Source organism: Rhineura floridana, chromosome 4, assembly GCF_030035675.1.
Source record: "Rhineura floridana isolate rRhiFlo1 chromosome 4, rRhiFlo1.hap2, whole genome shotgun sequence".
NCBI classification, from domain to species: domain Eukaryota; kingdom Metazoa; phylum Chordata; class Lepidosauria; order Squamata; family Rhineuridae; genus Rhineura; species Rhineura floridana.
In genome coordinates, this window is record NC_084483.1 from 161,134,977 (window position 1) to 161,151,466 (window position 16,490).

Below are 16,490 nucleotides of genomic sequence, written 5' to 3' on the forward strand. Positions count from 1 at the left end.
ATATATTGCAGCAGAGTTCAGAAATAACTGGTCTCTTGACTGGTAGTTGAAAGAATAAAGAAACGTAAGGTTTACTGCTATAAAGAGGTAAAGTCATACATGCAGCCCTGTAGCCAGCCTTCCTTATTAGTGGGGAAGCCACATTTCTAGGTGGGGCATTGGGGGGGAAGACACATAGCACCAGTCAAACCCCCCTCCCCACTGGTGGAGAGGACATGAGGGCTGGGTCATTGGAAGGGAAAGGCAGCAACCTTCCCCTCACTCCACCTCTATCTACGGTTTGTGTTAACTTACATGAATGAAGTTTAATCAGTTGAACTGTCTAACCCAGGAATGCAAGACTCAAAAGCTTGTCTTTGCCTACAGCTACAGTTCCCTTTAACCTGTGGCAGGGGTGTCACTAACCAGGTGCGGGGTGTATGGACCGCACCTGGGTGACACCGAGAGGGGGAAGACACCCAGAGCCGCCCCTACCTTAATCTCCAGACTCTCAGCTTCAATTTTAAAAAAAACCTAAGTTTCTAGGTCGTCTGGTTCCCGAGATATACACCAAAACGTCAGCCCCCCTGCGACTGTTTAATCTGTTTTTTAACCAATCAGTATAGCAGCTTTTAGCCAGAGCTTGGAAAAGTTACTTTTTAAAACTACAGCTCCCATCAGCCCCAGCCAGCATGGCCAGTAGATTGGGCTGATGGGAGTTATAGTTCAAAAAATAACTTTTCCAGGCTCTGGCCTCTAATTCTGCCCTTTCTGGATTGTAGCCAATAAGGGGAGCCAGGCTTGTGATTTGTTGACCCAGGCAGTGCTTAGGCTTCATTACAACGTCAAAATGGTGGTTTTGAGGTCTTCAGTTTGAGTAAGTAAGAATATGGGTTAAAGGTTTTTTTTCTCTTGTGTGTAACACGCAGTCAGACCCTGGGCTGTTGGAGAGGGCAGTGCTTTGAAAACCAGTTATAAATCTGTTTGATTTTTACATTTCATTTTGTCACTAGAGTGGCCAGATCCAAAATAAAGGGCAGGGTTATGTCACCTTTAAAAGTTGTGTAAAAGAAGGAATTTCAGCAGGTGTAGCTTCAAGCCAGAGCAGCAGGAGGGAAAGAAGTAAGACCAGCCGCCTGAACTGAGAGACTGTGCTTGTTATTTGCTTGCTACCTCTTTGTGGCATCTTCTTCCTCTTAAGTAGACTTACTGAACTGGTCAGAGGGCTTCTGTTGGAGGGGACTACAAGTGAATCAGCAGTTTCCAGCAGCCCTCTATATTGGGCCATTGTTGGAGGCAGGGCTGTAAGAGAGACACAGGTGGGGGTGGCAGCTTGCTGTTGGCTATGAGGGCCTGTACAAGACACTGGGGCAATGAGACAGACTGGGGATGCTGTTGGTGTACTGCCCACCCTAACTGAGCAGGCAGAGATGGTCTCAAGCTTGAGAACCCCATTACATTTGTTTTAAGGGACTTCAGTATCCACACTGAAGCTGCATTGGAATTTCATGGCCTGCAACCATGGGGCTGTCTGTCTGGGCCAAAGTGTAAGGCAGGGCATACCTTTGTTTTGGTCTTTGCCTCAGTGTGTGAACAGGGCAATCTGGACATTGAGGGGGGCTTAACTCACCCCATTGTTACTGTCAGACCACTCTGGTAAAGCTTGGACTTATAGTACTAGTCACCTTTGGAAGAATTGGGGGACCTATTAAGATGGTCTGCCCTTGGAGACTTATGGAATCCAGAACCAAAGCCGGTGGTGATCCTGTTGAGGTCTTTGTGTCACTATGGAATGCAGATGGGGGTGGGCGCTTGACATGATTGCTCCCAATTGTCCTGTCCTGCACTGTAGAGCCCAGATTGCTTCCTGGTTTTCTGCAGTATACCAGGACAACGAAAACTAAAGTGCAAGTGGTGTAAGATTCAAAGTGAAGCCAACTGGACATGTGCTATAGCGCATAATTGCACCTACTGCATGGCAGTGAAGGCTGCAAAGAAGCTTGTTTTGCTGCTTCCATCACAGCCTTGAGTAGCCATCCAGCATTGCTTTTCCGAGTGGTGCGGTGATTATTCTCATATACCCCAGCAAATTGAATGCTTGCACTCTTGAGTCATGCTGTGACAAATTTTAAAACACTTTGAAGATAAAACCTATGCCAGCTTGAATTGATACTGTTGATACAGTGTCAGATGGATGTCCAATGGAGTCTTACCTAGTTTTATGGGATCTGTTTCAGTTTTTGAGGCTTGAGGGCACGGACAAAATGTTTGTTGTAATCCAGTCGTGCACATGTTACGCCTGTGCTAAAAGCACTGCACTGGCTGCCTATTAGCTATTGAACCATTTTTAAAGGTTTTGTTGCTGATGTATGAAGCCCTAAAGAACTCGGGACTTGGATACCTAGAAGAGCACCTTATACAGACCTGCTAGGACATAAAGGTCATCAGAAGAGGCCTTGTTAGGGTCATCACACTTTATGATGTGTTGCTTGTTGATGACCTAGAAACAAGCCTTCTCTGTAGTGGCACTCATTCTTTGGAATGCTCTTTCCCCCACTCCTATAGGGGAGGCATCCACAGTAGAGAGCTTCTGAAAAAGTGTGAAAAACACATTGGATTGCTCATGCTTTCCCCAGCTGGGTCACTGGTTCATTTTAGACACTCTGCATATACCTGGCATTTGTTTGTTCTTTGCTGTTGATATTTTAATATTATATATATTTCAGTACTTGTTTGATTTTATATGTTTTTAACGTGTTAATGTTGGATTTTATTCTGTATGCCACTTTGGGATCCTGGATGGGAAGTGGTCTACAAATGATATTAATTAAAGGTACAGGAGGTCTGTCCTCTTTTTCATCTTTATCTCCCTCATTATTATTGCTTGTGTTTTTTATCCTCAATATTCAAGGCAGTTTTAAATGGACATACATTCAGACAAATTAAGGTGCAATCCAACTTGTATTTATGCCAGGCTGAGGGAACTAGGATATACCTACACCAGCAGAAGCCCCTCACCCCAGCTGAGGTAGACCCTGCCAGCTTTGTATAAGCATGGTCCCTCATTGGCACCAAACAGGCACTGTCCTTTAGCCACTGCCTTGGGCTTCTGCAGCTACATATCCTCTTGCTAGGCCACACCTCTGAGAGCTGCAGGTGGAAACAATTCTGCCTGAAAACAGACTGACAAGCAGGTAGGCCGATAAAAACAGGTAAGTACTCGCAGGGTACAGCAGATGGTTGCTAGGCACTGCCTTGGGCTTCTGCAACTTAATAGTCTCTTTGCAGGGCTACACTTCTGAGAGCTGCAAGTGGGCCATTATGGGACAGCACTGCAGGAAAGAACATGAAAAAACAAATGAACTCCAAGCTTAGCTCCAGACATCAGTACATCTTAAGAAGTTCATGATTGAGGCTGTCTGAGGTGCTCTGACCCCAGAAAAACTGATGATTGCTTCTTGCTTGCTGGTTGGACAACAAAAGAACATATGAAGAGCCCTGCTGGATCAGGGCAAAGGCCCATCTAATTCAGCATCTTGTTCTCATAGCGGCCAACCAGATGCCTGTGGAAGCTAGGGTTGCCAGGTCCATGGCCTGAGACTGATCCTGTATCTTTAGGAGAAGAGAAGGTTAGCCAAGTGCAGGTGTTCTTGCAACTCTGTAATGGGAAAAACCACAAGGTGGTCTCCCTCCCCCCTCCACAACTTTTAAAGATACAGAAGACCTCTTGGAGGCCGGGCCTGGCACCACCTTCTGGATCAGTCAGATAGGACAGGAGAAACCATAAAGTAATGATAAAAGTCAACTTTCAGAAACCACATTAGGAAAATCGGTTCCTTTAGGCATATAACTCAGAAGCAAGAAATCAGAAGTGCTTCCTTCCAGGTTTGGGACGGAGAGGAGTGCGGCCTGTTGTTCCATCTGGAGGCCCCTGTTCGACTGCCCACTTTCCTCGTCAGCGTCGCTGGTGGATGACGCGGCTTCGAGGGGCCTTGGAAGCATAGAAGGCCCAGACGGCAGCGAGGAGGCGGTCTCGGATATCGCCTCCTTTTGGGAGCTGTCGGGAGCCGCTGGAAGGTAGGGGGTCCCCCGCTTCCACTTTTTGCTCCCTGCTCTTTATTTCTCTCCTGCTGTTGTGGCTTACTGGAGCCCGAGCCCGGGTGTCGTTGCGGCCTTGATCACTGTGGCGCTGCGGTTTTGGATTGTGGCTGTCGCCGCTGCCATCGATCTGGACGCGGCCATTGCTGCAGCCAATTCCCATGGCGTTGCGGGACGGGTTGGACCATTGCTGCTTACCCGGGGTGTGGACGCTTCTGTTGCTGCTGCTGGGCTGTCCTGGAATGCGAGACTGTATTGCTGCGGCTGTCTCTTCTGAGGTGTACGCCACCGTTGCTGCTGTCATTGTCATCTGGCTGGGGACATTGCTGTCCATCGCTCTTGGGCCCCTATTACATCAGCTACTACGGACTGCCAGTTGCTGAAGCACCTCGGATGCTGCTGTGTTGTCTGAATGTATGAGTGGGTTGTATGAGTGAGTGTGTGATTGTGTGTATATGCCATGAGTTTTATTATTTATTTTATTTTTATTATGTGCCTGGGCGAGAGGACAGTGTTGTGGGAGGGAGGACCAAAGGGGGCCCCTATTAGTGTAGTGACGGGTAATGGGAGGTATGGCGTTGTGAGTAGGACATGCCAGTTAAGGGGAACTCGCCCCAGAAAACTGGTGGCTGTGACATGTTCCGGTCCTCCCCACACCCACAGGATTGCTGGTAGTTCTATCAGCCAACCCTCGGATCTCCAGTTGCTGCTTTTCAATGCCAGATCGGTAAATAATAAAACCTCCCTCATCCATGACCTAATTGTGGATGAGGCGGCCGATCTGGCATGTATTACCGAGACCTGGGTGAGCGATCTGGGAGGTATTAATCTCTCCCAGTTGTGCCCACCTGGGTATTCGGTTCAGCATCTGGGTAGATCCGAGGGTCGGGGAGGGGGAATCGCTGTGGTCTATAGAAGTTCCATCCCTCTTGTTAGGCACCCTATCCAGGTGGCTAATGGTCTAGAGTGTCTGCACATAACGTTGGGTCAGCGAGACAGACTGGGAATACTGTTGGTGTACCGTCCACCCTGCTGCCCAACAGCCTCCCTAACTGAGCTGACAGAGGTGGTCTCGGATCTATTGTTGCGTTCCCCCAAACTTTTGGTATTGGGGGATCTCAACATTCATGCTGAGGCCGCTTTATCTGGAGCAGCTCAGGACTTCATGACCTCCATGACAGCCATGGGGCTGTCTCAATTTGCTACTGGCCCTACGCATGTGTTGGGGCACACTCTGGACTTGATTTTCGCCACTGGATTAGGGGATGGTGATCTGAGAGTGAGGAATTTTACATCTATTCCTTTGTCATGGTCAGATCACCGCCTATTAAGGTTTAGACTCACATTGTCTTCTCCCCTCTGCAAGGGTGGAGGACCAATTAAGATGGTCCGTCCCCGGAGACTAATGAATCCTGAGGGTTTTCTGATGGCTCTAGGAAATTTTCCGGCTGATAGAATTGACGGTCCTGTTGAAACCCTGGCCACGCTGTGGAATACGGAAATGGCCCGGGCAGTTGACACGATCGCCCCGGTGCGCCCTCTCCGTTGCAGAGCTCAATTGGCTCCCTGGTTTACCCCGGAGCTAAGAGTGATGAAGCAAGAAAGGAGACGGCTTGAGTGCAAATGGAGGCGAACTCCCGATGGCTGTAATCATGCACTTGTGAGGGTCTCTACCAAACTCTATGTGAAGGCAGTGAGAGCAGCAAAGAAGCAATACTTTGCTGTCTCTATTCAGTCATCCCTTAACCGCCCAGCGGAACTTTATAAAGTTGTCCGGGGACTTTTACACTCTGGTCCCCAGGACGCAATAACACCATCAATTGCCCGCTGTAATGAGTTTGCACGACACTTTCGTGATAAGATCATGAACATCCGCCGGGACCTTGACTCCATTATTGTAGCAGTTGATCCTAATGAGGTGTCCAGAGCACAGTCTTGTCCTGTTTTATTGGATGAGTTTCAGTTGGTACAGCTCGAGGATGTGGACAAGGTGCTTGGACAGGTGCGGGCGACCACTTCTGCTCTGGATCCTTGCCCCTCATGGCTAATAAAAGCTAGCAGGAATGGAACAGCCGGCTGGGCCAAGGAGGTGATTAACGCCTCTTTACGAGAGGGAGTGGTCCCACCCTGCCTGAAACAGGCGGTGGTGAGACCGCTCCTAAAAAAACCCTCCTTGGACCCTGATAATTTGGACAACTATAGGCCGGTAGCAAATGTTCCATTCCTGGGCAAGGTCCTAGAGCGTGTGGTCGCTCGCCAACTCCAGGCTCTCTTGGATGAAACTGATTATCTGGACCCATTTCAATCGGGCTTTTGGCCGGGGTTTGGTACAGAAACGGCCTTGGTCGCCCTGTATGATGACCTCTGTCGGGAGAAAGACAGAGGGAGTGTAACTCTGTTGGTTCTCCTTGATCTCTCAGCGGCGTTTGATACCATCAAGCATGGTATCCTTCTGGAACGACTTGCGGATTTAGGAGTGGGAGGCACTGCTTGGCGGTGGCTCTGCTCCTATCTCGGGAATCGTCTCCAGAAGGTGATGCTGGGGAAACATTACTCGAGTCCCTGGGTACTCCAATATGGGGTCCCGCAGGGTTCAGTTCAGTCTTACCTAGGTGAGGTAAGACTTTCCTTTTTTTATTCACGGAACTAAGGGGGAAGAAAATATAAATAGCTTATCTTTTTTTATTGCAAAAAGCTGACATGGAAAATAGCATTTTAAAGATTACAACGGACGAGAGATTTCTGATTGGAAGAGATAAGAAATCTTTTTGATTTATGGCTGGGACTATTTTTCCTGATCTACTTTTTTTTGACGAATCTGCTCATTCTCTCTGCTACTAGCTATTTCGACGCTGTGAACTAAAGCCGTTCTTACACTTCCGGGCAGATAAGAGATAAGGGCTGTCTAGCATGTGACGTTAGTTTGTTGGAAAGATTAACTCCTTTGTAACTGGTTAAAGAAATAAGCTGCTCTTTGTTTGGGACATTGAAAATTGAAGGAGTTTTGTTCCTTTGGCTTTAAGAATGACAATTAAGAAGATCATGGATGTACAAGAAGGGACTATCTCTAGACATGTTTCAGAAAATAATGAATGGGATTAACTCAATAAAACAAGAACTGAGAAATAATAGACAAGCGTGGAGAATTGAATTTCACGAAATGAGACAGGAGCTGAAAGAAACTCAGGATTCTATGAGAAAGGAGAATAAAGATAGATCTGGAAAACAAAAAAAGGATGAAAGAGAAATTAAAGGCAAGGTTCAAACTATGGAGATTGGCTTAATTATGGACATGAAAAAAGATTTGGATTTCCTGGCTGTGATGGATCCTGGAGACAAATATTACAGTTTGGAATTCAGCGCTGTCCCTGAAGGAATTGAAGAGATTGGAGATAAAGATATTATCGGTTCAAAAAAATTCTTGGACTGGAAGGATTTGATGGAACTTGAAATGGAGAAAGTTAACAGAATTAATCCCTGTTTTGTGTCAATGGAAACACCTTCAAGAGATGTACTAGTGTATCATGTGGAAAAGAGGAACAGAGATGCGGCTTTGCAACAATACTTCAGTGATACGTTTGGATTTGATGGCAAGAAAATATCTGTGATGGAGGAAATTCCTATCAGACTTTTATTATATGACTATGACAGCAAGATTTTTGGGTGCGTAAAGATGGAAGATGGAAGATGGACCCAATATGGATAATGACAGAAGAGCGATTTAAAATTACTGGACTTAGTAGATTTGATGAGTTGGATTAATTGGCATGTTTATTTAGAAAAAAAAATGATTGACATATATCTCAAGGATTGGAAACTTCTCTTTGACTTTTTGTGGAAGATTAAAATGATATGATGTTAATGAGATTTGAAACCAACTAAGATAACCGTTGGAGGAAGGTGATTTTATAATCTATTAAGAGATAGGTTTGTTATATATTATAGATCTATAGCTGAACTATGACAAATCGGAAGTCAATATTCTTTCTTTTTTATATATATATATATATATATTTCTTTTTGTATTGTACTAGTTATTGATTTGTGTTGTTTTCTTTTTGTATTGTTTTGGTTTTGAAAATTGGAATAAAAATTGAAAAAAAAAAGACGGAGATGCTGTTGGTGGGAGGGCCCTCTGCCCAGATGGTTGACGTTCGACCTGCCCTAGATGGGGTTACACTCCCCCTAAAGGAGCAGGTACGTAGTTTGGGGGTCACTTGAGGCTCAGGTAGCCTCGGTGGCACGGAATGCATTCTACCAGCTTCGGCTGGTAGCCCAACTACGACCCTATCTGAACAGGGAGAATCTCGCCTCAGTTATCCATGCTATGGTAACCTCTAGATTGGACTACTGTAATGCACTCTACGTGGGGCTACCTGTGAAGACAGTTCGGAAACTTCAGCTAGTGCAAAATGCTGTGGCCAGAGTTCTTACTGGGACAAAGAAATTTGACCATATAACACCTATCCTGGCACAGCTGCACTGGCTACCGATATGTTTCCGGGCCAGATTCAAAGTGTTGGTTCTTACCTATAAAGCCCTAAACGGCATCGGACCGCAATACCTGGTGGAACGCCTCTCTCGCTATGTACCTACCCGTTCACTACGCTCGACGTCGAAGGCCCTTCTCCGGGTCCCAACTCATAAAGAGGCCCGGAGATCAACAACTAGATCTAGGGCCTTCTCGGTGGTGGCCCCCGAACTATGGAATGCCCTCCCAGATGAGATACACCTGGCGCCTTCTCTGTTATCTTTTCGGTGCCAGGTAAAACCCTACCTTTTCACCCAGGCATTTTTAACATTTTAAACATTTTAAATTTAATATTTTAAACCTAATATAGATCTTAATTTATAAACTCAATGGCAATTCTATTTCAGATTTTTATCATGTTTAATGTTTTTATAATTGTACTATATTTTTCACACTTGCTCATATTTTAATTGTGATTTTATCTGTTGTACACCGCCCTGAGAGCTTTCTGCTATAGGGCGGTCTAGAAATATAATTAAATAAATAAAAAAATAAATAAATAAACACCTGTACTTGGCTGACCTTCTCTTCTCCTAAAGCAGCCTTTCCTAACTAGTGGGCCACCAGATGTTATTCGACCGCAATTCCCATCTTTTCTGACCATTGGCAATACTGGCTGAGGCTGATGGGAGTTGTGGTCCAACAACATCTGGTGGCCCACTAGTTCGGAAAGGCTATCCTAAAGATACAGGATCAGTCTCAGGCCATGGACCTGGCAACCCTAGTGGAAGCCCACAAGCAGGACCTGGCTGCAGTAGCCCTCTCCCCCTACTTGTGATTCCCAGCAACTGGTGTTCAGAGGCATACTGCCTCTGATACTGGAAGTAGTAAATAGTCATCAGGACTAGTAGCTGTTGACAGCCTTATCCTATATGAATTTGTCCAATCCTCTTTTAAAGCCACCAAAGTTGATGACCATAACTACATCTGTGGGCAAATTCCATAGTTTAACTGTGCACTGAAGAGGAAGTCACCACTTTTGTCAGGATACTTCAAAAACAAGTAAAAGTGACCACACAGAGACACACCTCCAAGTTCTTCACTGTCAAGTGCTGCCCAGTTTTCAAAGTCAACTTTGACAAGCATTTTTCAGAGTCCCAACTCAGCTTAACAAGGCAATAGATCTTCCCAGGGCCACATAATAAGAATATGGGTTAAAGTTTTTTTTCTCTTGTGTGTAGCACGCAGTCAGACCCTGGGCTATTGGAGAGGGCAGTGCTTTGAAAATCTTTCCAATATGAAAGCTTTAATCCAATACTTGCTTTTCTGGGAGTAAAGGAATGCTGATCCCATGTACCTGGAGTAAACCTCATTGAATTCATTAGGACTTACTTTTGAGTAGACATGGTTAGGATTGTGCTGTAAATTAATGGGACTTCTGAGTAAACATAACAAAGAATTGTGTTTGTGTTAAAATGAACATAATTTTGATGTAGTTCTTAAACGTTTTTACTTTGAATTCTAGTTTTCTTACCGAATTTTCACTTTAACCACATGAAACTATGTATAAATGTAAATACATTTAGGCTGTGCGTATGATATTGCAATTTAAAGGTGTAATTTTAATTTTGCTAGTTGTTTATGTCGCTATTATTGCCATTACATTCAGTGATATATGGGAATTAAGATTTACGAGTAACATTAGTACAAAAAACATTACTAAGGATTCTGTATGGTCTGGTACGGGAGGAGGTCCATGAGGGTGACACCATGAGTTACTGCACTGGGTGACACCAACCCTAGTGACACCACTTACCTGTGGTCTGACCCTGTTTTTTGATTCTTCATGAACTGAATTTCTTTGGTAATGACAGTGAACTTCTGAGCTTGGCTTTGATGCTGCATTTGGTATCTCAGTTTTAGATTCCACCTTAAAAAGAAACTTGTCTATACTACTGGTTTAGAGAAGGGCAGAGAGGAAATAAATACTTTAGGGTGTGTTTGTTAAATTCTCCTTGAGAGTCCCTCCTTCTAGTCTTGTTCCTGACCTTTAGTTTTTCTTTACATTGGACAATCAAGGGAAGCTTTTTAACTGGATGCTATATAAAGTACTAACTAAGCAATTGGAAACTAATTATGGAAAGCATTGGGATTTTTTTTTTTTACTGGTTGCTGGGTTGATTTTTCTGTCCACAAACCCTGAAAAGGCCTCATGCTGAGCTGCACATAAAGTCAGAAATTAGGCCTGAGCTACAGCCTAGGTGGCCAGGCAGCTAGCTAGCTAACTGTAGCATACACAGCAATATTTCTATTCCTCTGTAGCTGTTTTCATCCTTTGCCATCAAGTATTCAAGAAAAAGAAGAAAAATAGCCACTATGATTACTTTAAAATATAGTGAGTGCTGTAAAAGAGCAAAGGGTAAGCATTTTTTCAGATCATTTTAAGTTATTTCTTTATTTCACCCTTTAGCAATAAGCATCCAAACCTGCTGTATGATAAGTGCAGAATAAACAAACTCTTACTTTTTACTAAAGGCAAACAAATATGCTTCTTTATTGCTGACTGGGTAGAGAACACAAATTAAAATGGAAATGAAAGGCAGAGCAAAGGAAAGTCCAAGGGGTGGAGTCTAACTGTAGCACATAATACAAAGTTCTAATATTTAACTCTTCAAAGTTCATGTCACTATATAGGCTGGCTTTTTCAGGATCACTTGAGTAATTAAAGGGTGATTGTGATAATGAAACATCCACCCTCAGTTAGGAAAAATCTTGAGTGAGACAACTTTTGGATGAGGCTTTTGTTGTGCACTCGCCCTGCCTTATTCACTGAATTTTTCAGAGCATCCTATTCTTAAATTGCTCCTGGTCTTAAAACAAGCTGTCTCTGTTTAAATGGAGGTTGTTATTGTCATGTCACAAATTAAAAAGAAAAGAATTGCCCCAAAAATCTTGAAGGGGGGGAAGCACAGGTATGGGGGGGCAGCTCCATTTGCCCCCCCCCCGGCTACAGGCCTGCATACATGCTGAAGCAGCCATGGGGCCTGCATCTAGGGAACCGTTGCTAACTTACAGAATAAAGACAGGAAGGAGAGGAGCAAAGCCTGTAAAAACAACATACACTTTAGACAAGGAATCAGCAGAGGGAAGAATAGATTGCCTTTCTGACTGTCACCCCCCCACACACACACACAGTTTCAGCTCACTTGTAACACATGTTATGCTTTACTCCCAACAGTACTGATGTCCTCAACTGCCATCCACAAATAGTCCGTGGGCATAAGTAAAGGGAATATTGCAATGGATGATAGATCACATGTCAGGTTATTTCAATAGCACATAACAATTAACTTCACATCACATCAAACATATTTTATGAGCCAAAGATTGGGGGGGAAGGGGCACCTAGGAAAAGTCAGTGTCTTGATATTGGAGGAGGTGTTAAACATTTGCATAATTTGATGCTAACTCTTTCTTTTGACAATTTGCTTCTACCTCGCTTTCTGCATTTGTAAGGCTGCAATAGCAACAGTAACTCCACATGATCTGGAGAAGGTTGGTTGCTTAGTCTGCGTAAGTTTGTTAGTGGAACCAGTATTTGGCAAGAAATAAAATTAAGAACTCACCTGCTGTGGCTGGCAGTTAAGGAACAAATGAGTTTTCCTTTTCCTTTATTAGGAATTTCTCCTGCCACACTTGGAAGGAATCAAAGACTGTATAAAATAGAGGAAAGGAACTAGCCGAAGTAGGGAGATTAATAACAGTTTGGAAGGCTATCAAGATGTGTGGATGAGAAAAGAAACACTTCTTTAGATTTCCTTCCTTCTGGCTAGATGACAAGCATGAACAACAAAGACAGCCAAGTGGTGCCCTCCAAGTGTTGTTGGATGTGTCACCCCAAAGTTATCTTTGTATTTCTCCCATTGAGAAAGCATCAAGGATTACTTTGTCATTACTTTGTCAAGTCCCAGAGTAGCCAGACATTGCCTTAAGGTCTCATCCCAATAATCAGTAGTAATCATATAATAATATTGTTTTGTGTTGAGGGTGAAGCCTCTGACATTGATTGGCTGAGCAGGTGTAATGGCTCAGATAATAATTCCGATCCTCAGAATGTTCAGTCCAGCATTCATCTGGGACACAACAATTGTCAATACGGCTGGGATAAAAACCTCAGCATGGGAATCTGAGCAGGGCCTTAGGGGTGGGAGACCTGGGAGCTCACCCAAGGCACCAAGTTGAGAGGTTACTGAGCTGAGCTAAAGAGGGTGCCAAGCTCAGGGGGACATCAAGCTGAGCTCAGTGGCTGTGTTTTTTTTAATGTGCTTTCTGCAGTGAGCTAGAGCAGCAAAAAGCAAGTGTCTGTAACCTTTTTTTCAATATTTTAGAGGTTATTTCGGTACTAACTACATTAAGATCTCTCTTCAATTAGCTTTAAAGTATGTTTCTTTTTCAGTGTCCATTTTGACGTCATTTACGCTAGGTAAAAATCAGTGGAACACATAGTCAATAGTATCAAGCACATAGCACTTCAAATACTATACAGTAAACACTATTAGCGCAATCTCAGTAATAATAAAATAAAGCCGTAAGAGGTCGGCTGGATAACTTTTTTACTTATAAATTTATTTTTGAAGATACAAATAATGGATATTCTAAAATAAAGAATGCTTACCAAAAGATAGGAACTGCTACAGAACAAAAAACAATAGAAATGAGATTGATCAGCTAAGTTTATGATTGGCCCAGGCCAAGTAGCTCCAGTTACAGAGTTTGTTGTGAGGGGAGAGGGAGAAGGGAAGGCTTTAAGGAGGGATTCTATGGTAAAGCAGGTGGCCTGTTCTTGTCACAGAAAGAACTCCAGGCCTGCTGGGAAAAGAGTTCAAGGAGTGAGGAAGTGAGTGAATGCCACCTACGATTTCCAGGCAAGATGCCATTGGAGAGTAATTTTCTGTGGCAGTTACCACAGGGGAAGACATAGGAGTGAGGCCAGACCTTAAGGGAGGAATCCTTCCTGGGTGAGTAATGGAGAAGGCCAACAGCAGGCCAGAATCAGAAGACCTGTGAGACTGAGCCCCAAGAAGGTCTGCCAGAAGGGGACTGGAGTTTGGAGGAGCTACTCAGGAGAAGCACAACCTGATCCCTATTCCCTTATCCCCATGTAAGAAAAAATGAAGTGCATCTATTCTGCTGGATCCCAGAGCAAGGGGGAGCTGCAGGCGAGGATTCTGACATGTAGTCTGTGCATGCAAGAATTCTTGCATGTGGCCCTTGCCTAGGGCACTATTTATCCTGCAGCCAGCCCTGCATCTAAGGATCAGAAACAGATCCTGGGACCTGGATCTGCTAAGGTTGCTAAGGGACAGAGAATCAAGACGCAGAGCTTGGAAAAGTTACTTTTTTGAACTACAACTCCCATCAGCCCAATCCAGGCAAGGAACCTGAAGAAAGAGTGCAGTGAGAGTAGATTAAGAGAAACAGTAAGTGGATATTGAGGCTTGAGGAAGGGGGTTCTGAAGAAGCTTCACAGCTCTTGAAATCAGGAGGGACTACATGCTTCTGGTGGAGTGGAGAGAGAGAAATATATGAGGGAGGCTGGTCAAGAGACCAGGTGGCTAAAGAAATTGGGGAAACAGGCAGGGTCCTGAAAAGCAGACACTGAGAGAAGCAATGAGTGGTGGAGGAACTGGAGGAGGAGGAAGTAATGTGAGGGCCTGGATTTTTTGACTATTGGTATGAAGGAAGGCAAGGGGCCTTCAGATTCCTTGGTCTACTGCTGCCTGGATCCTGACAGGGGAAGTCTGAAAGAAACAGAACATCCCTAGTTCCAGCTTTCTAGTACTGAAAGGCTCAAAAATAAATAATGCTGAAAAGTGCTGGATATTCTCTTCAAATAACAACCTCAAAAGTGGATGCAGTCAAACTGATAGAACTGAAACTATATGGCTGGTCTAGAAAATTGTATTGCCTGAGGCAAGGAATGAGATTCCCCCCTCCCCCAAATTCCAAATACAGATGTTACTTCTGTCAGTATTCATCACATGGGAGGGCAGGAGGCAAGCTTTAGGGGTGCAGAGCTGGGTATGTGGCGCATACAGATCTGTCCTCTAGCATCTCAGTGCCACTCCCCAGCATCTGCCATCACTCTGCCTAATGATAGGGCTTCCCTGTGAAACTATTATGGTTTTTAGGAGCTTATGGTTTGACCTGAACACACGCAATCTACATTGCCTGATTTTAATGGAGAAAATTGCTTGACTTCCACTAAAAAAGTTAATGGAAGAAAATTATGAATAAATAGCAAGTACTTTACTGTGCAAAGTCAGTCAATGGAAGTAAAGTGAAATGCCACTCCAAGTGAAATGCACTGGAAGGAATGCTGTCACTGGCTAAAAGGAAGTGGTATTGCATCCGCATCACTGCTGGCCCCTGTGACCATGCTGTTCCCTTGTGTGAATCTGGTGTGCACAACCAACTGAGAATGAGACATTTTTAGAAAGTCTGTCCAAGTTGGAAACTAAAGCTAGGCACTTATGGTATTAATGCAAATTGTGCTGAGAGAAAATCCATAAGAATTTACAGAGAACAATTAATTCTATTAGCACCTGTTAGCTTGATTTTCTCCTGTCAATTATTCAGCCAACACACACTTTTAAAAAATATATGTTGGATTACAAGTCCTACAATGTTTCTCTTGCTTGTGGTTTTACATTCTTAAAAAAGAAAACAGAAGCCTCTTTCAAACACAAACTCTATAATGCCACTTAAAACACAAGTGAAATAGGAAGGTAACAAACATGTTTTTATACCAGCTCCTTCCCCATCAGCCGGACTTTCTGAGACCAAGAAGAAGCTGCACAGATCAGCTTGGAGATCATAAGTGACTATAACAAAATCAATACAATATTTTGAAGCATTGCCATGTTGTAAACCAAGTGCTGCCTTAGCATTTATTAAATCATAGTCAATAATATTCAGGACAAAGGGAAACAGAATTTAACCAGGAAAGAAAGTGTTGATACATATTTCATTCTAACCATAGAGAATTTTGGTACCTAGAAGAATCAGAAAAGACAGAGTCTGTATTTTAATAGTTGTAGTCATTATCCCTCCAAAACAGAACCTTTGGGTTTCCTTGGTTAATTCATGTTATTAACTGAATTACTACTATATGGTAGTTTCCACCAGTTTTGAGTGTGATAAAAGCAAAGCAAGCTAATTACTATATGTTATGGTAGCCTACTTGCCACTGTTATCTGAGAACTGTCTAAACTCACAAAGAAATCAATAAAGCTCTATTTTCTTTCCTTTTGTTAGACTGTGAGTGTTCCTGAGAGCATGTATGAGAGTACAGTGAGTGAACAGATTCAGATTTATCTCTGAGGAAGAGCTTAAATAAATTAAATCAGAGACAGCCAAAGTAGTCTCTCAGGCAGCTTTCTCCAGCCTGGTGCCCTCCAGATGTTTTAGATTACAACTGCCAGCTCCAGTCAGCATGACCAATGGTCAGGAATGATTGGAGTTTGTCATCCATAGCATCTAGAGCAGGGATGGGAAACCTCCAATCTCCAGGTATTGGACTACAGCTCCCATCAGCCCCAGCCAGCATAGCCAGTGGTCAGGGATTATGGGAGTTGTACTCACAACAACATCTGAAGGGCCAGAGGTTCCCCATCCCTGATGTGGAGTGCAGGGGTGTAGTTGTCAGGGGTCTCAGGAGGTCATAGATCCTTTACTTTTTGGGGAGCAGGGTCCCAGCCAGATCCCTATGTATGAGCCAGTTGGCAGGAAAAAGAAGCCTGTTAGCCGCTGAGAAGAGTCCATGTCCTTTTGTGCTGACTGAAGCTAATCAGAGTGAATGGAGGTGAATCAGCCACTGAGAATACTCTTCTCAATAGCTAACACACAGCATCCCCTTTCATACAGATTGGCTCCTAGGGAC